The sequence below is a fragment of the Stomoxys calcitrans genome, chromosome 4, assembly GCF_963082655.1.
Source record: "Stomoxys calcitrans chromosome 4, idStoCalc2.1, whole genome shotgun sequence".
Taxonomy (NCBI): Eukaryota; Metazoa; Arthropoda; class Insecta; order Diptera; family Muscidae; genus Stomoxys; species Stomoxys calcitrans.
The window spans coordinates 88,915,778-88,941,322 of record NC_081555.1 but is presented as its reverse complement, the minus strand read 5'-3'; the positions used below and the strand labels follow the sequence as shown (position 1 = coordinate 88,941,322).

At 36.3% G+C, this 25,545-nt stretch overlaps 1 long non-coding RNA gene across 1 annotated transcript; it reads right to left on the bottom strand.

Moving 5' to 3' along the window:
- Window positions 1–24,545: 24,545 nt before the first annotated feature.
- On the bottom strand, window positions 24,546–25,276 carry LOC131996782 (uncharacterized). The gene is made up of 2 exons (XR_009397989.1): window positions 25,045–25,276; window positions 24,546–24,945 (listed from the first exon to the last, which is right to left on the bottom strand). It is a non-coding gene; the product is annotated as an uncharacterized LOC131996782 (long non-coding RNA).
- Between the last annotated feature and the right edge of the window lie 269 nt (window positions 25,277–25,545).

The following is a 25,545-nucleotide window of genomic DNA, read 5'->3' as shown; positions in this document are numbered from 1 at the left end:
CCCAACATGTGGTTGATGTCGCTTTAAGCGACAAATCCCCCCAAATTATTTTGTAAAACTATTCGAATGTTCTCCACCATGTGGTGGAGCTGATGGCGGTAGCAGTGGTATGTCGGATATCTGTTGGGTAAATAGCAATGTTCAACTTTTGTGCCATTCCTCACATGCTGCTATAGTGTGGCCAATTCCCACCACCTACTTCCCCCACTGTTAAATGAGTTGGTGTGAATTTGTAACCACTCTGGCGGCTAGGATATGTGCAAGTGTAGTTTATATTCTCGTTAATCCTCTTGTGTCAACTTTAATACTTTTAGTAAATTGTTATGGTACCACCGAGATGCCACGTTTGCTGTTGCTGCCGCTGCCATAGATGATGTATGTGGAGCAAAGTGCGCTGGCTGGCGGGATTTTGGCAAATTTGTTTGCCCACCACAAAAGAGTGAGAGTATATTCATTTTTTCATTGCATTGGCAACACATCAAAATTCCGCTACAGTATTTAAAAAGAAACAAGTAAAAGCGTGATAAGTTCAACCGAGTCGAATCTTTGGAACCCACCACCTAAGATACTGCTAAAAAATTTATATAAAATTAATTTAGTTAAAGGGCATACCAAAATTCTGTCAAACCAGCAAAAAATATAGTTTCTAGGAACCGAACAAGGATGATCGAAAGACCGGTTTATATGAGAGCTACATCAGTTAATGGACTGTTATCGAACGTATTTGGAACAGTTGTTGGAAGTCGTAACAGAACACCGCACTCAAAATTTCAGCCAAATTGGACAAAACTTGCAGCTTGTAAGGACTCAAGAAGTCAGAAATCGGTCTATATGGGATCTATATCTTGTTATAGAGCGGTTCGGGCCGTACTTGGCAAAGTTGTTGGAAGTCATAACCGAACACCACGTGCAAAATTTCAAAACGTACAGAAATTGCGGCTTGTAAGGGCTCAAGAAGTCAATTCGGGAGATCGGTTTATATGACAGCTATATTTAATCTTAACCGATATGGCCTATTTGCAATCTCCATAGATTTACATCAATATTAAATATCTGTGAAATATTTCAAGCGGCTAGCTTTACGCGTTCGACCGCTATCGTGTTTTCGACAGACGGACGGAAGAACGGACGGAAACGGCTAAATTAACGTAGAACGTCGAGACGATCTAGAATAAATATACTTAACCGAATATTTCGAGATGTTACAAACGGAATAACTAGATTAGTATACCCTCATCCTATAGGATACCCTGCTAAGTTCGGCCGGACCAAATCCGATGAAAATTAGGGCTTCAAGGGGTTAAAAAAAAACATGGTAGCGCACAGTGGGATAGAATCGTAAAAAAACGATTAGTAACAAATATGCCATATGAAAACGAATATACGAGGGTTGCCTTTTGTGCTTCCAGATTCGACAACCCTTGTGCAGCAATCGGTCAATTGACAGCTCTATCGTAAAGCTTGACATTTTTGAGGTTATACGTAGTCAGAACGATTTGACATACGAGCGCTATTTCTGTTGTTTACAGTAACACAAAAGATTCATCTCGCCCTAATTTCGTCATTCTGTTTGTGCCTACTCGAAATATTCGTCTGAGACCCCATAAAGTATATAAATTCTTAATCGTCGCGAAATTTCATGTCGATCTAGCCATGTCCGTCCGTCTGTCTGTCGAAAGCACGCTAATTTCCGAAGGAGTAAAGCCAGCCGCTTGAAATTTTGCACAAATACTTCTTATTAGTGTACGTCGGTTGGTATTGTAAATAGGCCATATCGCTCCATGTTTTGATATAGCTGCCATATAAACCGATCTTGGGTCTTGACTTCTTGAGCCTCTAGAGTGCGCAATTCTTATCCGATTAGTATGATATCGAACAATTGTGCCAAGTATGGTTTAAATCGGTCCATAACCTGATATAGCTGTCATATAAACCGATCTTGGGTCTTGAATTCTTGAGCCTCTAGAGGGCGCAATTCTTATCCGATTTGAATGAATTTTTTCACGAAGTATTTTGTTGTGATATCCAAAAATTGTGCCAAGAATGGTTCAAATCGGTCCATAACCTGATATAGCTGCCATATAAACCGATCTTGAAGGGCGCAATTCCTATCCGATTTGGCTGAAATTTTGCATGACGTATTTTATTCTTACTTTCAACAACTGTGTCAAATAAGGTTCAAATCGGTTCATAACCTGATATAGCTGCCATGTAAACCGATCTTGGACCTTGACTTCTTGAGCTTATAGAGGGCGCAATTCCTATCCGATTTGGCTGAAATTTTGTACGACGGATCCTCTCATGACCATCAACATACGTGTTTATTATGTTCTGAACCGGTCTATAGCCTGATACAGTTCCCATATAAATCTATTACTCTATTTTACTTCTTGAGCCCCCCCAAAGACGCAGTTCTTATTCGAATTGGCTGACATTTTACACAGGTCTCCAACATACAATTTAATTGTGGTCCAAACCGAATCATATCTTTATATCGCTCTAATATCGGAGCAAAACAATTCTTTTATCCTTTTGTTGCCTAAGAAGAGATGCCGGAAAAAAACTCGAAAAATACGATCCATGGTGGATGGTATATATGATTCGGCTTGGCCAAACTTAGCACGCTTTTACTTGTTTATTTAAATTACCTTTAAACACATCCATTAACATTATTTGTAGCCTCAACAGCCATGCACGTTTCGTGTTTTGTTTCACTGTCAAGCATTTTTAGTTCGGTCTATAATTTAACCATGAATCGTCTTTCAAACGAACAACGCTTGCAAATTATTGAATTTTATTATCAAAATGCGTGCTCTGTTTAGAAGGTTCGCTTCTTCTTCTTCAGAGACGATGCTCATTTTTGGCTCAATAGGTACGTAAATAAGAAGAATTGTCGATTTTGGAGTAAAGATCACCCAGAAGCATTGCAAGAGCTACCAACACATCTAGAAAAAACCACAGTTTGGTGCGGTTTATGGGCTGGTGGGATCATAGGACCGTACTTCTTCAAAGACGATGCGAATCCTAACGTAACTGTGAATGGTGAGCGCTATTGTGAGATGATATCCAACCTTTTTATTTGCCTGAAATACAAGGCGGTGCCACATGCCACACAGCACGCGTAAGAATGGACTTATTGAGAGGCGAGTTCGGTGAACATTTCATTTCCGCCTAGATCGTGCGATTTAACGCCTTTGGACTTTTTTTTTTTGGGGCTATGTTAGGACAAATCTGTTTCATTGAATCATTTATTCGTGAGATACCGGCCGAAATGTTGGAAATAGTAAGCCAAAATTGAACTAAGCCCGATGGACCATTTGAGGCGCAGTCACGGTCAACATTTGCATGAAATAATCTTTAAACATTAAATTATATGGACCGTACTATTGATCCAAATAAAGATTTCACAGATTTTTCTGAATTTTAAGTGTTTTGCAGTCTCTTTTGCTTAAGCTTCCATATATATATATATATATATATATATATATATATATATATATATATACTAGCTGACCCGGGCCCGCTCTGCTGCGCCTTCTTTTACTTTATATGGAACAAAAGTTTGCTTGGAATATTTATTTTCGACAATTAAAGATCTGTTAGTGAAATACCGCTAACTTGACTAACAGTGCCTTTATCTAAATCTCATATGATCTTTATGGGTCTACGAATTTAAATTTGAATGTAAGATGTACTCCATTCTTAAAATACTTCATTTCAGCCCGATATTCTCATGATGTCTAATTTAGTGGTGTTTTCGGTGGAGAGGTGGTCCCCTAGGTACTTGGCCCTGACAAAATATCAGCATCGTGCTCTTCTCTCAAATACCATTTATTTAAACCCTATATTGCCATTGGCTTAAGAGGAGTTTACAGGATGAGGCGTCCCCCAAACACATGGCCCCAAAATAGGTTATCAAATTCGTTTTGTAATCTCAAATACCTTTCATTTGAGCCACATAATGGCATGGACCCTAAATACAGGGTCCTACATTTGGATATAAAATTCGTATTCTACTCCCAAATACCTTTACTGAGCCCCATATTGCGTTGGTCACTCAAAAATTGCTGTTTGTCGGGTATTTTGGGAAAGGGGTAGACCCCCAGAAAATTGTTTACGAAAACGGTCCACATTGTCATGGTCGGTAAATATGCCCGATTTAGGGGTGTTTTGGGGATTTGGGTGGTCACCCAAACACTAAGCCAGGAAAATATATCAGCAACGTGCTCTATTCTCACATATCTACATATCATTTATTTGATCCCCATATTGCCATTGGCTTCAAAATTGGATATCAAATTCGTTTCCAAATCTCATTGAAACTCCTTATTGCAAAAGTCAGCAAATATGTCCGGTTTGGGGTATTGGCCCTTAAAACTATGAATATTTAGTTCCACTCTCTTTAAGACCCAAATTGTCTTGGTGAGCAAATACGGCCTATTTGGGGGTTGTTATGGTGGTGGGACGTCCCCTAGACAGTTGGTCCCTAATGTTGATATCAGATACGTGGTCTACTCCCAAATACCTTTAATTTAAGCTCCATATTTCCATAGTCGGCAAACGTGACCGCTTGGGGGGTGTTTTGGGGGATGGGCGGCCACTCAGTGAGTTGGCCTTGAAAATATATATCGGATTCGAGTTCCACTTTCAAAACCCTCTTATTTGAGCCTCATATTGCAATAGTCAGAAAATACTTACTATTTGGGTGGTTTTGTGTGGGTGGGATGGCTCTGTAGACAATTTTCCCGAATATTGATATCAGATTTGTGCTTTACTCCGAAATACCATTTATTTGAGCCCCATATTGCTATAGTCGTAAATTTGTCCCCTTTGGGGGATGTTTTTGAGGAGAGGCGGCCCTCCAAACACTTGGTCTCATATTTGGATATCATATTCTAATTCTACACTCAAATACCTTTTATTTATGCCCCATATTCCCATGGTCAGTAAATAAGTCCTGTTTGGGGGTGTTTTGGGGAAGGGGTCCACCCCCCAGAAACGTGGTCCAACATTTGGATATCAGATTCGTATTCTATTCGCAAATACCTTTCATTTGAGTCCCATATTGCCTTGATCTTTAAATATGTCCGATTTAGGGGTGTTTTGGGGCTTGGGGTGGTCCTCCTAGCACTTGGTCCGACAATTGGATATCAGATACGTTTTCTTATCCTAATTACCTTTCATTTGAGTCCCATATTGTCGTGATTGGTCCAAATATATGTTTGGTAGGTTTTAGGATGGGGCAGCCCCCTTAGGTACCCCATCCGAAATTTGGATACAACATTTTTATTTTTAGGGTACTATATGAGAGCACACAAAATTTGGCTTAAATCGCACCACCCATCTCCGAGATCTGGCGTTTCCGAAAATTAGGGTAAGGGGGAGGGTCCGCCCCCCATTCAGATATCAAAAAATGTAGTATCCTATTTTCACCACGGCGTCATTATGCAACATCTGTGAAAATTTCAAGAAAATCGGTTCTGCTGTTTCTGAGTCTATAAGGAACACACAAACATACAAACAAACAAACACAAATTGATTGCAATTGTTATACGAGTTGGAAAAAATTTTGTATGAGGTGTTTTGTTATGACTTCAAATAACTGTGCTTAGTATGGTCCAAATCGGTCTATTGCCTGATATTGCTGCCATATAAACCGATCTCCAGATTGTACTTCATAAGCCACTAGAGGGCGCAATTCTTATTCGCTTTGGTAGAATATGGTCTAATGTGGTTTAAATCTCCCATAGAAACCAATCTTCCTAATAGACTTCTTTTAAAGCGCAATTCTTTTCCGATTTGGCTAAAACTGTTTTTAGCTTCTACTATGGGCTCCAACATCCAAAGCAAGTACGGTCCGAATAGGTCCATACATGATTTAACTCCAATAGCATAGCAATTCTGATTCATTATTCTTTGTTTGCCCATAATGCATACTTGATAAATGCTACCCATGGTGGAGGGTATATAAGATTCGGCCCGGTCGAACTTAACACTTGCCATTACTTGCCTTTTTTTATTTCAGTGTTTTTTCTATCGAACTACAATCGTCCCGCACTTTTATGCCAAAAACTGTGCATTAAATCTTCATAAAAGCTCTTCCGTTATCCAAAAGGGTAACAGGGATTGGCAATTTAAGGGGTATAGGAGCATTACCGCCATGTCTGTTGGTCCAGAGCAGAGTAATCGAACGCACATGGCTCCATTTTAATCAACATCAAACGTTTATACATTGAACGACTTCCACCACTGGTTGTTCTGTCATTGAGCGTGTCTTCTCTACGGTGTTTGGAAAGTTTTATGGTCACAAAATAATATTTGTGTTCGTGTGAGTAGGAGTTTCTAAAAAAAATCGACTGCGCATACTGTAGTAAAAATGTGAAAATCACTGAAAATCTCAGCTTACATGGTTTATGATGTTTATGTTGGCTGGCATCGATAGACACTGGCAAACCATGGATAACAAAATATAATCTGAGCACATTGCCCATTGAGAGTTAGTAAGGAGAGGCAAAATACCCTACCCTAGTCAGACCTATGCTTAAATCTAGTCAGACATTTTGAATGCCTATTGGAATATCGAATAGAACCTTGCATGATTTTCTTGCGTTAGGACTTAAATTGTGGGTACTGCAGTCTTAAAACCATTTAATTGGAGGCCACCGTAGCGCAGAAGTTAGCATGTCCGCTTTTGGCGCTGAACGTCTTGGTTCGAATCCTGGCGAGACCATCAGAAAAAATTTTCAGCGGTGGTTTTCCCCTCCTGATGCTGGCAACATTTTTGAGTTACTATCCCATGTAAAACTTCTCTCCAAAGAGGTGTCGCACTGTGGCACCACGCCGTTCGGACTCGGCTATAAAAAGGAGACCCCTTGTCATTGAGCTTAAACTTGAATGGGACTGCACTCATTGAAATGTGAGAAATTTGCCCCTGTTCCTTAGTGGAATGTTCATGGGCAAAATTAGCAATTTGCAATTTCTAAATCTACACCGAATTTGATGTGATTTCGCACAGTTATTGGAATGTCAATTAAAATATCTCACGCAAAAATTTGTGAAGATCGGACCAAAATTATGGCTTCTATAACTAGAAAATGGCATATCGGATGAAAGAGGTATCTGGACCGATGTCGATGAAATTTACTCACGTATTGGAATGTCAATCGGACCAAAACTGTGGGTTGAACAGCCTGAAAAGGCCATATAGGATTAAAGTTATATATTGGAGCTATATCCAGATCTAATCCGATTTTGTTCAAAATCAATGACGTTCGTCATTGGATCATTGGTAGAATATGTGTGTTGTAGTGCAAAAGAATTATATCGAAAACTAAAATCGCAGGAAAGCGGGATCCGGCAATATCTTCAAAAATTGAATCATTTAAAATCAAAGAAACTTCGATAGTCTTCTTACTTTCGATATATTTGTCATCCAATACAGCTTTAAAATGGTTAAAAAGTTTCTACCTTTCAACTGAAAATCACGCTTTTAATTTCGCAACATTATCAACTGTATTTTTAAATTCATTATTCTCGAAAATCTTAGATCTTTCATCAATCTATTTTAAATGAAGCATAAAAACTATGAGAATGGTTGTATGAATGTCTTTGGTGCATTTGGATTTTCCCTGAATCGAAGAGTGCTGTTTCATTCGATGGCCATCAGTATGGGCATAATGGATGCTGTAGAACGATACGTTTACTCAAAGAGACGCTCGAACTAAAAACAAACTTATTGTTATGCCCACTACCGAGGGATGGGGGTATATTCATTTAGTCATCCCGTTTGCAACAAATCGAAATATTAATTTCCGTCTCTTACTTTACTTTAATTGGCTATGACACAATGTTTGTTTCACTAGCCGAACGTAGAATAGCGTTCCAAGCGCCTCGATCTTCTGCGCTTATTCTAAAATCTCTGACACCAAGTTTCGAGGTGTCTCCTACAACTTGATTTTTACATCGGGCTTTTGGTCTTCCCGGTTTGTGTGTACCACCGTATTTGCCTTCAAAAGACTTCTTTGCTGGAGCTTCTTCATCCATTCTGACAACATGACCTAGCCAACCCAGCTGTTGTGTTTAGTTGCGTGTAACTATGCTATGGTTGTCATACAGCTCATACAGCTCGAGGTTCATACGTCGCCTATATTTTCCATTAACGTAATCCATATATTTTACGAAGAATCTTTCTCTCAAATACTCCAAGCACTGTCTCATCTCACAAGTACCCATGCTTCAGAACCATATAACAGCACGGGTAGTAGCAGTGTCTTGTAAAGTGTAATCTTCGTCTGTCGAGAGGTAGCCTTGTTTCTAAACTGCTTACTTAGTTCAAAGTAGCATCTGTTTGCCAGTATTATTCTTCGCTTAATCTCAAAACTGGTGTCATTCGTTTCGGTTATGGCGGTGCCGAGGTAGATAAAGTTACTGACTGTCTCAAAGTTGTGGTTCCCAACTTTCTCCATTTTCTTTATCTGCTCGGTTGTGCACGGCTTTTTGGGAGTTGAAACCATCTATTTCGTCTTATCTCCAATTACTGCCAGACCCATTTTCACTGACTCTCTTTCGATTCTCTCAAAGGCTGCTGTTACTACTTCCGGTGACCGACCTATTATATCGATGTCGTCGGCATAGGCGAGTATCTCGATTTGAGGCTTTAAGCCCATAAAAAGCGCATTTGTAATCCGATTTCGCTGAATTTGGCACAGGAACTTATGTTATGTTTTTCTACATCCGTGTCGCTTATGGTTCAGATCTGTCTATATTTGGATATGGCTACCGAAAAGACCAATATTTTGCTCTACAAAATTGAACAATGACATCTACTTATTAGACCACTCTATGTCCGTGGTTTGGACAACAGGACCATATTTCGATGTGGATGCTGTAGGGCCATAAATAATGCATTTTTCATAGGATTATAACGAAAGGTGGTTTACATATATAAACGAGGTGGTTGGTATCCAAAGTTCGGCCCGGCCGGAGACATAATCTTTCAGGGAAATCATATTGTTGTTCCATATCTTTAATACAGTGTAATATGCAGTGGGACAAAGTTGTCACCATTTTCCACTTCTCCAATATTTTAGGGGCTAAAACATTTGATTTACTGAAGTGATTTGCATGATCTATTACTCTGAAGAAAAAGAAAAGTAAGTAAATGTATGGTAAGATCGGCCGGGCCAAATTTTGTTAACCCACAACCTTGGATTCATCTAAAAATTCATACAAACTTAATTTAGTTGAAGAGCATAATTTTATCCTACATACCAAACTTCTGTCGAACCAGCAAAATTAAAGCTTCTGTAAACCGAACAAGAATTATCGAGACGGGAGCTACACCACGTTATAGACCGATTTAGGCCATAATTGGCACAAATGCTTGAAGTCGTATCAGAACACAATGTAGAAAATTTTAGCTAAATCGAACTTAAATTGCGGATTCCAGGAGCTAAAGATGTTAAATCAGGAGATCGGTTTATATAGGAGCTATATCAGGTTATCGGCCAATTCGGATCGTACTTAGCACAGTTGTTGCAAGCCATAATGGAACACCACATGTAAAATTTCAGCCAAATCAGACAAAAATTGTAGTTTGTAAGAGCTCAAGAAATCAAATCGGGAGATCGGTTTATATGGAAGCTAATATATTAGTTTATAGACTGATTTAGACATCAATTAGGCACAGTTATTTAAATCGCAACAGAACGCCACATGCAAAATTTCAGCCAAATCGCAAATAATTGTGGTTTGTAAAGACTCAAGAAGTCAAATCCGGTGATCGGTTTATATGGGAGCTATATCAGGTTATACACCGATTCAGACCGTACCACATACAGTTGTTGGAGGTCATAACAGAACACTATATGCAAAATTTCTGCTAAATCGAACAAAACATCCCCAATGACCTATATCAATATTTAGTATCGACGCGAAATTTCAAGCGGCTAGCTCTATGCATTCAACCGCTATCGTGATTTCGATAGATGGACGGAGGAACATGCCTACTTTATGAGATCTTAGACGAATATTTTGAGGTTTTACAAAAGGAATGCTTAGATTAGTAAACCCCCATCCTATGGTAGTGTGTTTAAAAAATTTTAAGGGCTTCTGTTGTTTGTCTTCTTTAAAGATAATTTGTCATCAAACTTTGCGATTTTGAATTTTGGAGTTCCCTATACAATTCTTAATATCCGGAAAACAAATCAGTCAGAATTTAGTTTTGTAAGGCATTAACTGTACTCAGTTCTATTAACTGAGCTAATAACTTCTGAACTCAAATTCAAAAAAATCGTTCATTTAAAAATCGCATAAATGCGAATCCGAATGGAGTGTTTTCTCCATTCTATGATAGTGATTTAAATTGCTGAAAACCGATTTCTAGCTAACTTCTTAGATATTGTGGTAGTCAACGGGGAAAGCGCTGTCCAAATTTTGGCAAGATTGGTCAGTAAATGTGCTTGCAATGATCATGGAATTGAAAATCGGGCGATATGTATATATGCCATCTACATCTAAATCTGAATGATTTCTATGAAATTCACCAGTAATGTCCAGAGTCATTAGAAAATCTTTCCACTCCAATTTCTAGAGACTCGGTTAACAAATGATCATTTAATTGCAATATTTTTCAAAATCCGACTAACATATATATGGCAGCTATATCTAAATCTGAACCAATTTCGAGCAAACTTTATAGATATTGTAGTCAATAAATGTGCTTGCAGTGGCCCTAGGAAATGAAATTAACCAGTAATGTCGAGAGCCATTAGAACATCCTTCTGCCAAATTTCGAGAGAATCGGGTAACAAATGACCATTTAATTGCATTATTACTGCAATTCAGACGACCATATATATGGAAACTAGATCTAAATCTGAACCGATTTTTTCCAATTTCTATAGGCTTTGTCTCTGGGCCAAAAAACATGCCTGTACCAAATTTGAAGACGCTCGGATGATACTGCGAAAACTGTAGTTTGTACACAAATTAACATGGAAAGACCGACAGACAGACGGACATAGCTAAACCGAATTAGAAAGTGATTCTAAGTCGATCGGAATAGTTATCAATGCGCCTATCTCTACTTCTTTAGGGTGTTACAAACAAATACACAGAGTTATAATACCCTGTACCACAGCAGTGGTGTTGAGTATAAAAAGTGTCCAAACAAGTGAAGTTATATGCTTGTATTAATCGGGAAATGATGGGTTTTTTCAAATGATGGGTTTGAAGTGGTGGATTTTTAAATCTGGTGAAATAACCGATTTTTTAAGCCAATGAAATGACCTGTCACCGGTCATATGGATAGTCAGGTGACCGGTTACTGGTCACAAAAAAAACGGTGAAATCGCCTGTTTGGGACCTGAGTCCTAAGTCCTTAGGTCTGCACGGTACATGCCATGTATGATTTGAACTTAGTCCCAAGCTTTTCTGTAATTAATCAAAAATTTTCTTTCTTCAAAGGCGATATTTCGTTCATAGTTTCTCTAACAACAATACTTCATTAACATTTTCTCTTACAACAAAATTTCAATAAAAGTTTCTCTGAACACAAAATCTTCTTTAAAGACCAAATTTCAATAAAATTTACTTGAACTCTCAATAAAATTTTTTTCCGAGGACATTTCTTTGCTTTATGAACCAAAATTTTTTTTCGAGTTATGATGCTGCATGAAATTCATGATAAATGCATTGATTCATTCAATTGTTGAATATCTTTTTGGCCAAGAACATTTCAGTATGGTTTTAATGTCATAACAGTTCCTCAAAAGTCCACAAGCTTCTGTGTTCCTCAAACAGTTATTCAAATGAAGCAGTCGCAGTTCATTCAAGTGGACACGTGATGTCTATGGTTTTTGGGATATCAGAACAAAGGCATACATGAGTCGATAAATATTTTCACCATTGTGTGGGTGTGTGTGTGTATGTGTGTGTTTTAAATCGAAACTACAATCCAAACATACATACTGCCCATAAACGTTAGAAATGGAGTGCAGAGAATGCAAAGCTCTGTCAGTTTAGCATTGCCCGAAAAGGTTTTTCGAATTGCTGTGATTTTCATTGCTGATGTTTCTGTTGTTTCTTGTTTTCAATTCTCACAAAGGTGCCTGGGTGTTAAATAACATTTTGCAGACGAGTGAATGCATAAATATTGGCAAAATTAGTAAACCATGAGAGTTATACTCGAGTCTTTTTTTATACCCACCACCGAAGGATGGGGGTATATTCATTTTGTCATTCCGTTTGCAACACATCGAAATATCCATTTCCGACCCTATAAAGTATATATATTCTTGATCAGCGTAAAAATCTAAGACGATCTAGCCATGTCCGTCCGTCTGTCCGTCTGTCTGTTGAAATCACGCTACAGTCTTTAAAAATAAAGATATTGAGCTGAAATTTTGCACAGATTCTTTTTTTGTCCATAAGCAGGTTAAGTTCGAAGATGGGCTATATCGGACTATATCTTGATATAGCCCTCATATAGACCGATCCGCCGATTTAGGGTCTTAGGCCCATAAAAGCCACATTTATTATCCGATTTTGTTGAAATTTGGGACAGTGAGTTGTGTTAGACCCTTCAACATCCTTTGTCAATTTGGCTCAGATCGGTCCAGATTTGGATATAGCTGCCATATAGACCGATCCTCCGATTTAGGATCTAAGGCCCATAAAAGCCACATTTATGGTCCGATTTCGCTGAAATTTGGGACAGTGAGTTGCCTTAGGCCCTTTGACATTTTTCTTTAATTTGGTCCAGATCGGTTTAGATTTGGATATAGCTGCCATATAGACCGATCCTCCGGTTTAGGGTCTTAGGCCCACAAAAGCCACATTTATTATCCGATTTTGATGAAATTCGGGGCAGTGAATTGTGTAAGGCCCATCGACATCCTTCATTAATTTGGCTCAGATCGGTCCAGATTTGGATATAGCTGCCATATAGATCGATCCTCCGATTTATGGTGTAAGGCCCATAATAGCCACATTCATTATCCGATTTTGCTGAAATTTGGGACAGTGAGATGTGTTAGGCCCGTTGACATATTTCTTCAATTTGGTCCAAATCGGTTCAAATTTGGATATAGCTGCCATATAGACCGATTTCTTGATTTATGGTTTTGGGCCCATAAAATGCTCATTTATTGCCCGATGTCCCCGAAATTGGGAACAGTGAGTTAAGTTAAGCCCCTTCACATACTTCTGCAATATCGCACAGATCGGTCCAGATTTGGATATAGCCGCCATATAGACCGATCTCTAGGTTTTAGGTTTTGGGGCCATAAAAGACGCATTTATTGTCCGATGTCGCTGAAATTTGAGACAGTGAGTTTGGTTAGGCTCTTCGACGTGTTTATGCAACTCGGCCCAAATCGGTCCAGATTTGGATATAGCTGCCATGTAGACCGATATCTCGATTTAAAGTCTTGGCCCCATAAAAGGCGCATTTATAATCCGATTTCACTGAAATTTGACACAGTGACTTATGTTCGGCTTTTCGACATCCGTGTCGTATATAGTTTAGATCGGTATGAAGTATATAAGTATAAGGTATGAAATTTTCACCGAATTTTGATGAAAGGTGGTTTACATATATACCCGAGGTGGTGGGTATCCAAAGTTCGGCCCGGCCGAACTTAACGCCTTTTTACTTGTTTTTGTTCAGTCGGTTTTTCATAACACAGAGACAATCTAGGAAATAGTCCACATTCATTTGTTGCAAATTGCCATTGTGAGATTAAATCTGTAGCACTTGCCATTTGCACTGGAATATGCCAAATGATTTGAAATATATAAGGATAATAGATTATTGAACAGATTTTATAGTTTAATCCAAACTGAATATTGTTTCAATTGCAATTAATGAGGATTTGGGTTTTTGCTATAGTGATTAAAAATGGAAATGCAAATGTTTAGAGTTTTTATAAGGATAGAATGTTCTTGTATAAAATTTCCACTTGATTGATTAAAGTAGATTTTATTAAAATTTTGTTTATAAAAAAACAAGTGAAAGTGTGCTAAGTCCGGCCGGCAGAATCCTGTATACCCTGCACCATGGATCTCATTGGTGGAGTTGCTATGCTATTGGAGCTATATCAAATTATGGTCCGATTCGACCATAACTGACTTGAATGTTGGAGACCATAATAGAAGCCATTGTGTAAAATTTCAGCCAATTCAAATAAGAATTGCGTCCGTTAGGGGCTCAAGAAGTAACATAGGGAGATCGGTTATATGGGAGCTGTATTGTTACGACATCAAAAATAGAAATTATATAAAAACAAACAAATTACAATTAAAACTACAAATCAGCAAAATTATTTGGAACGACATTTAAGATTCCAAATAATTTTATACATTCGATTTTGTTATTTCCAAAATTCCAAATAATTTTATACATTAAATTTTATTATTTCCAAAATCGGATATGTCATCACAAAATATTTTGCATCAACCCAATTGTTAAATTGTTTGTAACGACAATGTTGCGATTCCAAATAATTTCACTCTTTCAATAAAAATGCTTTGTAAGACATTTTGAATCCAACACTTAAAATTCCATAGACTTTTATAACACTGTTTCGTTCCCAACAACGATGGAAGCAGGAAACGAAACAGACTTAACAAATAAGCAAGAACCAAAAACGCTTTGTAAGATATTTTTAAGTAACATAAGTCATTGTGGACAACTAACATGTAGAATGAAATAACATTAATAAAACAGAATTATTCTCACCTCCAAATCGCTTGGACGTTTTTTTATTTTGAGTTGCCCTATCGAAATAATCGAAGGGATTACGATTCAATTTTTTTTTTATTTCAATATCGAGTTGAAATAATAAGTGGCGCAGTCGGTAGGATCCGCGCAAAGGATCCTCGGTGTAAATTAATTAAACCGTACCCCTTTGTTCGTTTTTACGCATTAACGCGGTGAAAGAACTCAATGTGCATTCAATAAGTTAAGTAAATCAATAAGCAAATGAAAGTGAAAGATAAGAAAATTAAACAAATCAATTAAATAAAGAAAAACTGTTTATTAAAATAAACAAAGATATTAAAAGAAGAGTTTTATTTTAATAGAACAAATAAAAAAAAAAAACACAACTGCTAAACGATCAAAAAAAGAAAAAACAATTGCGAAACGAACATACAACAGTGAAATCTAAGATCAACAAAGACTACAACACAAAGAGGAAGTGTCTATTAAAATCTAATCTGTGAAATTTCCCAAGAAAAGAACCAATTCCAATATTGACAACACAGGATGAAGATCCACAGCAATCAACTGACATCAAAATTTTAGACGACAAGAAGCCAACCCAACATCTAACAACATCTAATACCAAAAAAGAACCAATTCCAATATTGACAACACAGGACGAAGATCCACAGCAATCAACTGACATCAAAATTGAAGACGACAAAGTAGCCAACCCAGCATCTAACAACATCTAAGTAAGCCTAGATCTAATTCTATATACGCTTTATTTATATTGTGAAATGCATTCTTAAATTTTATGAAAATATTACCGATTTGTCCTTTGAATCTAGATAAATTCATTAAGGTTAATTTTTATTTAAAAGTAAGAAAATTCTCTCAATATATTGCTGCGATTCCCATTTTAATAAAAATTAATAAACAAAAAGAGAATATCTTTGAACAAAAACCTTGGGTAAAATTTTTTTTTTTCCTTCTCTAAAGTGACATTCAAATTGATTAATTAGTTTTTCTTTTGTTCGATATTTTGTTTCAAAATTACGAATGTAGAAACATATTTAACAATTACACTAGACAGCGGTAAACATTTTTTTTCCCCAGTATAAACTTTTCGCTTGACGATATGGCTACTGACACTTCAAATCCACCTCCTCTATCTGTTAGAATTGATCCCCTTAAATATTTAGGAAACCTTCCAGAATTCAGTGGAGACTATAGAGATCTCCAAACTTTTATCAATTTAATAGACAGAGTCCACCCTATCCTTAGAGCTTACGATGAACCATCTCAATATCTGTTCTCTGACATCATAAAAGGCAGACTAAGAGGGAAAGCTAGGGAAATTGTTGAGATAAATTGCCAGGCCGAATCCTGGAACGATGTAAAACAGATCCTTATAAATAATTTCGGCGACAGACACAGCTTAGAGGAATTGTTCGACAAACTGAAGAGCGTGACGTTCAGATCAAATAGTGTTGAATTTTATAATGAAATTAAAACTGGCCTTAGGAGTTTAAATAACAAGACGATTACCCTACTAGGATCGGGCCCAGCAACAAGTGAATGTGCTAGGAATAACATGAAAACGGCGTTGGGGATATTCAGGGAAAAATTGCCCGAACCCATGAAGACTATAATAACATGTAGAAATCCAGACTCTCTGGAAACTGCTATGGATATACTGTTTCAGTCCGGATATGCTTATACTACACAGGCAAATGGTATCTTCAATTCTAACACGAGACAACCGAACAGATCAAACAATTCATACCAAACCCAATATAAAGGTCAGGAAAATAAAACAGACAAGCGTCAACCCCAGAATAATAACAGACAGCAACAAATTAATTCGTATCAAAATAATAGATATAATCAAGGAAATAATAGCTACAAACCGGTACAAAATCAGGGCAATCAATATAATAAAAGCTTTCAGGGTAATAGTTTTCAACAAAGGGATAACAATTACCAACCAAACAAATACAATGGAAACCCTCCTAAACAGCATAATAATCAATATTATCCTCAACAAAATATTCGAAACCCTAACTACTACCAAAGAAACAACCTACCACCTTCAGAACCAATGGATATAAATATGGTGCAGAACAATGATCAAATCAACGTTAATAACCAATATACTTATGGCAACAATTGGGAGGAGCAGATCACAAAACAAGAACAGATAGAATACCAAGGACCCCCTTCTAATTACCAACCAGCAGATAACCCGGCTCGAAATAATATCGAATCATCCCAAAATTTTCTTACAGTAGCCTCCGGGGAAAATTACCCCATATAATCGTGAAAGATTATTTAAAGTTCATTATAGATACCGGAGCAACTCATTCAATAGTGAATCCCGGTTTATGCGACCCAAAATGGAAAATAAAGACAGGACCCTTGACCTTGAAAACACTGCAAAATCGCGTCGAAACCACTACCATTTACCGTGTTCCTTTATTCTCTGAACTAGGAGATGATAAGGAAAATTTTGACCTAATAGAATGTAAATTCCACGATTATTATGACGGAATAATTGGGAATGATGTTCTAAAACGTTTTGGGGCAATAATAGACTACACGAGCGACAGTTTGATGATAAATGATAAGAAAATTCCCTTATTTTATGCGGGCACACACACAGTACAATTTATAATACCAGAAGAAAATGGACTTGTTCATTTTTCAGAACAACGAAACAACACGGGAAGCGTAATCCTAAAAGAAGGCATATACAATGTCCAGAATTTTAAACTTGAAATACAAACGTCTATAGATAGTTTAGACCAAATCTATCTTAATACTGATGCAATAACATCAGTGAATTCCAAGAACTTTTATATTGTGAATGAAGAATTTCAACAAACAGAACCAATTCTTCAACAGATCCGTACATCGCACATGAATTCAGAAGAAAAATCCCAAATATTAAGAATTATAAAAGAATACCAACATGTATTCTATGAACCAAATTCTAAGCTAACCTTTACTGGTGAAATAAAGCACAAAATAGATACGATCGACAACATTCCAATTTGTACAAAAACATACCGATACCCCTACATCCATAAGGATGAGGTACAAAAGCAGATACAGGAGATGCTTGACAACGGAATAATTCGACATAGCAGCTCACCGTATTCCGCACCAATATGGATCGTTCCTAAAAAGGAAGATGCCAGCGGTGATAAAAAATGGAGATTAGTCGTGGACTACAGGAAATTGAATGAAGTGACCATCAACGATCGGTATCCAATACCAAACATTGATGAAATCCTCGATAAATTGGGGAAAAGTATGTATTTTACTACTTTAGATCTAGCAAAAGGATTTTACCAGATCGAAGTCGAAGAATCTGATGTGCATAAAACTGCGTTTACTGTGGAAGGTGGGCACTATGAATTCTTAAGAATGCCCTTCGGACTTAAAACAGCCCCCGCGACCTTCCAACGACTAATGAACACTGTATTGAAGGATTATATTAACAAAATATGTCTCGTTTATCTTGACGACATTATAATATTTTCTACTTCACTTCAAGAGCACATAGAGTCTTTGAAACTTATCTTTAATTGCCTGCAGAACGCGAACCTAAAAGTTCAACTAGATAAGTCCGAATTCTGTAAAAGAGAAACACAATTTCTTGGACATATCGTAACTCAAGATGGTGTGAAACCAAACCCATCAAAGGTAGAATGCGTTGTAAATTTTCCGATACCAAAGACACCAAAACAAATTAAGCAATTTCTTGGACTTACGGGATATTACCGGAAATTTATTAAAGATTATTCTCATCTAACCAAACCCATGACCAAATACTTGAAAAAGGATGCCAAATTGAACATAGTAGACCCATCATATCTCCAATGTTTCGAAACTTTGAAAAAGATTTTAACTAATGATCCTATCCTAGTATATCCAGATTTTTCTAAAATATTCACTCTAACCACAGACGCCAGTAATTATGCCCTTGGTGCAGTACTATCACAAAATGATCGACCTATATGTTTTGGAAGCCGAACCTTAAACGAACATGAAATAAACTACAGTACTATCGAGAAAGAGTTATTAGCCATAGTCTGGGCTACTAAATATTTTCGACCCTATCTCTTTGGTAGAAAATTTATAATAGAAACCGACCACAAACCCTTGACATGGTTATTTTCGATAAAGGAACCTAACTCTAAACTGGTTCGTTGGAGATTGAAATTATCAGAATTCGATTATGAGATCAGATACAAGAAAGGCACCAAAAATGGAAATGCTGATGCACTTTCCAGAATAAGACCCGAAACAGCAGAAATAAACACAATTGAAGAAAATACAATGATCACAGAATGCAAAACCCCGATAAATTTCTATAAGAACCAAACTATAATCAGGAAAATTACATCAGGCTCGACCAAAATAAGATCATTGACTATATTTGGAAAAATTAGAAAAATATTTTACTTTAAGGAATTAGACAGAGCTTCAGTTATAAAATTGTTGAAAACCCACTTTCATCCTACCCAAGTCAACGCAATAATTATCGACGATCCCTTCTTCAATATATTCAGTACCACATACAGCGAAATATTTTCGAATGATAATGGATTAAAGATAGTAAGATGTACAACTCTACTCGAAGATATTGAAGATGAATTAAAATTAACAGAACTAATTAAAGCAGAACACTTGGACAAAAACCACAGAGGCATCCAAGCTGTTTACGAAGAATTAAAACTGAGGATCTACAACCCAAAATTGAAACTTAGGACCACACAATTCATAAATAACTGCGAAGTATGCAATATTGAAAAATACGATAGAAATCCGCCTAAAATACCGCTTCAGATAACTGATACACCGTCAAAACCTAGAGAAATCATACACATAGACGTATTTTACTCCTTGAACAAAAGTCTTTTTATGACGTCTATAGATAAGTTTTCTAAATATGCAATGGCATATCGGATAAACGGAAGATCTTGGACTGAATTTAAAGTAAAACTACTTCAAATGATCAATACCCTCGGAAAGATGGATAAGATTATCGTCGACAATGAACTCGGATTTAAAGCCATACCGATGCAGCAATTTCTAACAGAGGAAAACATAGAAATACACTATACGTCTAACAGCAACCATACATCAAACGCCGACATCGAACGATTACATAACACAATAAATGAACATTTAAGACTACTACGACATGACGACAGGAACAATAGCGAGACAATAGAGGAAAAAATGATTAGAATCATAGGATTCTATAATAATACTATTCACAGTACCACCGGACATAAACCTATAGATTTTATTAATGGAAAAATTCACGAAGACTCCTATAAAGGTATACACGATCTAATGGTCTCGAAAAAGGAAAAGACAATTCATAAACGAAACGAAGGTAAAGAAGATGTTATTCTGGAAGATGGAACAAACTTCATTAAAGAAATTAGAGGTGGCAAAAATCACAGGAAATACAGGAAAATAGATAGTAGAAAGATAGACAATGATCACATAGAAAATACTGTAACAAAATTAAAATATTATAAAACACATGTTAAACCAAAGAAGCAATACCAAGACAGAGACAATCCGACAATAACTACATAGAAATAACTTTCAATTCTTTCCAGGCTATGGACCGGATACTGATATTGACTTTAATTACAACTATTACGGCTCAAACGATGGACATCCAGGACTTAACTAACAATAACGGATACGTACCAATAAAGACAGGAGAATTCAGACCTATTGAATATTATAGTAAAATCTTACACATCTTGAATCTGACCGAATACGAACGCACACTGGATATTATAACGGAAAACATCAATGCCCTCAGAATGACTACATTTAATAATAAACCCCTTTTAGACACAATTGATAAGAACTTTGAATTACTTCAAGTTAAAGTTGATAATTTACATCCTCGTCTTAAATCAAAACGCGGACTAGCGAATATAATAGGAAAAGGACTTAAACTAATAGCAGGAACAATGGATAGTGACGACGAATTAGAAATAGAAGACAAACTTAAATCTCTCAATGACAGACAAATTAATCTGACTGGAAAATTAAATACATTTACACAAGTTAATAATTTTCTATCCTTACAAATACAAAACATAACAAACCATATAAATCGACAACAATACAAAATCGGCAAATACTTAGACGATTTCAAAAACATCCTTCAAAACAAGATAGCTACGCTAGAAGACGAATTTACGTACATGACACAAATTTACCAAATAAATAACGACATTCTCTTATTCAAAGACCATATAGACGATATAGGACAGATAATATTTTCTAGTAAATTAGGAATAATCCCTTCAAACATCCTAACCAAAACAGAACTAGACCTCATAACCGACTTTGACAGCTATAAGGATATTAAAGTTTCAGTTGCATTTCATAACGAAAGTTTAGTAATTATTCTACAAATTCCACATTTGTCTGAAAACTACTTTTCAAGAATTCAGTTCGAACCAATACCAAATATGTTAAATAAATCTATTATACTCGACACAAACGAGGTATTAGTTGACTTAAACAATAATATATTCGAAAATAATGTGAAAAACAAATTAATGAAAAATATGATAAAAGTAAACAACGAATGTCTAAAGAATATTTTACTATTTGAAGAGGCAAATTGCCCAATGGAATTTTTGAAAGACACAGAGATAATAGAAATAATTCCAGGTGTCTTAATATTTAAAAATTTTCTTTCAAATATTACTCATAACTGTAACAAAATGAAACTAAAACAAACTGGAAATTTTATAATCAAATTTGAAAACTGCCAAATTGATGCTTTAAATAAAACATATATGAATGTAAACATAAAAATTTATGATAAAATCATTTTACCCAATATTTTAACAAAGGTTAAAGAAACCGAACATTTTACACTGAATAATATAAAACTCGAATCCCTTTTCATGGAACAAATAAAATATAAAAATAACCTAGATCAAATCATTTACCATAACAATAAATTTACAATAATAAGTAACAGTATCGATGTAATAATAGTAATATGTATAATAACTATATGCGTAATGTTAATTTCTAAATCCAAACAAAATTTGTAATTTCGTCGGAGCCTCATACTAACGGTGGGGGTGTTACGACATCAAAAATAGAAATTATATAAAAACAAACAAATTACAATTAAAACTACAAATCAGCAAAATTATTTGGAACGACATTTAAGATTCCAAATAATTTTATACATTCGATTTTGTTATTTCCAAAATTCCAAATAATTTTATACATTAAATTTTATTATTTCCAAAATCGGATATGTCATCACAAAATATTTTGCATCAACCCAATTGTTAAATTGTTTGTAACGACAATGTTGCGATTCCAAATAATTTCACTCTTTCAATAAAAATGCTTTGTAAGACATTTTGAATCCAACACTTAAAATTCCATAGACTTTTATAACACTGTTTCGTTCCCAACAACGATGGAAGCAGGAAACGAAACAGACTTAACAAATAAGCAAGAACCAAAAACGCTTTGTAAGATATTTTTAAGTAACATAAGTCATTGTGGACAACTAACATGTAGAATGAAATAACATTAATAAAACAGAATTATTCTCACCTCCAAATCGCTTGGACGTTTTTTTATTTTGAGTTGCCCTATCGAAATAATCGAAGGGATTACGATTCAATTTTTTTTTTATTTCAATATCGAGTTGAAATAATAAGTCTGTATCAGGCTATGCACCGATTTAGACCATATTTGACACGTACGTTGAAGGTCGCGGGAGAAGCCGTTGCACAACATTTCAGCCAAATTGGAGAATAATTGTGCCCTCTAGAGGCTCAAGTAGTAAAAATCCCAGATGTGTTTATATGATAGCTATTGGGTTGCCAAAAAAGTAATTGCGGATTTTTTAAAAGAAAGTAAATGCATTTTTAATAAAACTTAGAATGAACTTTAATCAAATATACTTTTTTTACACTTTTTTTCTAAAGCAAGTTAAAGTAACAGCTCATAACTGAGAGAATAAAGAATGCAATTACAGAGTCACAAGCTGTGAAAAAATCCGCAATTACTTTTTGGGCAACCCAATGTATAAGGTGATAGACCGATTTAAACCATATTTGGCAGTCATAACAAAACACGTCTTGCAAAATTTCCGCCAAATTGGATAGGAATAGCGCCCCCTAGAGGCTCTAGAAATCAAGATCCAAGATCGGTTCATATGGCAGCTATATCAGGTTATGGACCGATTTGAACCATATTTAGCACATTATTTGGAAATCATAACAGAACATTTCGTGCAAAATTTCAGCCAAATCGAATAAGACTTGAGCCCTCTAATGGCTCAAGAAGTCGATATCTAAGATTGGTTCATATGGACGCTATATTAGGTTATGGACCGATTTCAACCATATTTAGCACATTAGTTGGAAGTCACAACAGAACATTTCATGCAAAATTTCAGCCAAATCGGATAAGAATTGCGGCCACTAGTGGCTCAAAAAACCAAGAACCAAAATGGGTTTATATCGCAGCTATATCAGGTTTCAAACCGATATCAACCATACTTAGGATAGTAGTTGGAATTCATAACCAAAACGTCATGCAAAATTTCAGCTAAATCGGATAAGAATTGCGTCTTCTAGAGACTCAAGAAGTCAAGACCCCAGATCGGTTAATATGACAGCTATGTCAACAAAATTTCGTGCAAAATTTCAGCCAAATCGGATAAGAATTGCGCTCTCTGGTTGCTCAAGAAGTCAAGATTCAAGGTTAGTTTATATGGCAGCTATATCAAAACATGGACCCATATGGCTCATTTACAATCCCAAATGACATACACTAATATCTTCTTGTATATAAAATTGAATTTATGTTTGTTTGTCGGTTTGTTTGTTTGTTCCATACAGACTCAAAAACGGCTGAAACGATAACCTTGAAACTTTCGCAGATTGTGTAGGTTGGTCTGGAAAGTAAGATAGGCTATATACTTTTTTGATATTGGAAGGGGAGCGGACCCTCCCCCTTAACCCAAAGGACCTACCCATAAATAAAAGTGGACCGATCGGCACAATATGGGACCCAAATGAAAGGTATTCAGGAGTAGATTACGAATTTTAGATTAAAAATTGGGTCCAAGTAACTGGAGGGCCGTCCCAACCCCAAAAGCCCCTAAAATTGGGTTTTTGGATGATCATGACAATATGGGACTTAAATCAAAGGTATTCGGGAGTAGATTGTGACTATGGTCAGAAAGGATAAATAGGCTTTATAATTTTTAGATTTCGGAAGGGGGCGGACCCTCCCCCGTTAGCCAAAAACACCACCCAAAATCAAAAGTGGACCGATCGGGACAATATGGGTATGAAATGAAAGTCTAGGTGGCACTTTTCTTTCCAAAAATAAGTCAAATAGGTTGATTGACCCATTATAAAAATATGGGACTCGAATCAAAGGTATTTAAGAGTAGAAAACGGATTTGAAATCCAATTTTGGAGCCAAGTGTTTGGGGGTAGCCCTTAAAGTCCCCCCTAAGCTGAACTTCGTTTCCGATTATGGCAGTATGGAGCTCAAATCAACGGTATTTGGGAATAAAGAAGGAATTTGATATATTCAGGGCAAAGTGCCGGTGGCCACCCCAGTCCCAAAACACCCTCCAAACATTTAATTTTTATTGACCATGGCAATGTGGGGCTCTTATTAAATGGCTCTGGGACTGCAGCACGAATTTGATATCCATATTTGAGTCGAAATGTCTGAGTGTCATCCTTTCCCTAAAAACTACCAGATATCTGAGATTGGTAATGCGATTCGTTCGAAATTTTGTTTTTGCACTCTCACAGTCAAAACAAAACATGGTTTCTATTGAGGAACTGCCCCACCCAAAAACATCTCCCTTATTATATAAAAGCTATTTGATGTTTAAATTGCTTGGTTTTCGGGAAATTGGGACAATGTCTCTGGATTCAAGTTTAACCTTGATTAGGGTCTTTTTTTATAGCCGAGTCCGAATGGCATGTCGTAGTGCGACATCTCTTTGGCGAATTTTTTACATGACCATGCATGGCAAATGTCGCCAGCATTAAGAGGGTATCACCACCGCATTAAGTTTTGTCCGATTTTATCCCCATGATTGGAACACAGGCGTTCAGCGTTATAGGCGGACATAGGCTAAAGTAGAACGAATTCGATGTACACATTCAGGGCGAAATATCCGCAACCTAAAAGGATATGAGAGAGTTAAAGAAGTCGCAGCGAAGTGGGCCCGATTCGGCTGTTACACTAGTAAGAAGTATTTGTGCAAAAGTTCAAGCGCTTACCTTTACTCCTTCGAAAGTTAGCATGCTTTCGACAGACAGACGAACGGATGCACACGGACGGACATGGTTAGATCGACTTCAAATGTGATGACGATCAAGAATATATATACTCTGCGAGGTCTTAGACGATTATTTCGAGGAGTTACAATATGGTGGAGGGTATAAAAATTTCATGGGAAATATTTTTTTTATGGAAATCTCACTGGAATTTCGTCTTTATGGAAAATTTTACCGAAAATGTTCCCTCAAAAAATTAAGTTTTTTGAGTCTTAAGAGAAAATTTGAAATTTTTTTTGGAGGAATTTTTTTGTCATTTGTCATAATACCCTCAAAGAAAATCTCACTGAATTTTTTTCTGAAGAAAATTTTTTATTGATCTGAAATCTTGTCCATAAATTAGCCTTAAAGGTTCGTTATTAAATTCTTTTTATAAACCTAACTACATTTAAATAGAATCAATTCAACCCTATAAAATATACGACAACGTAAAAAAAGTTATTC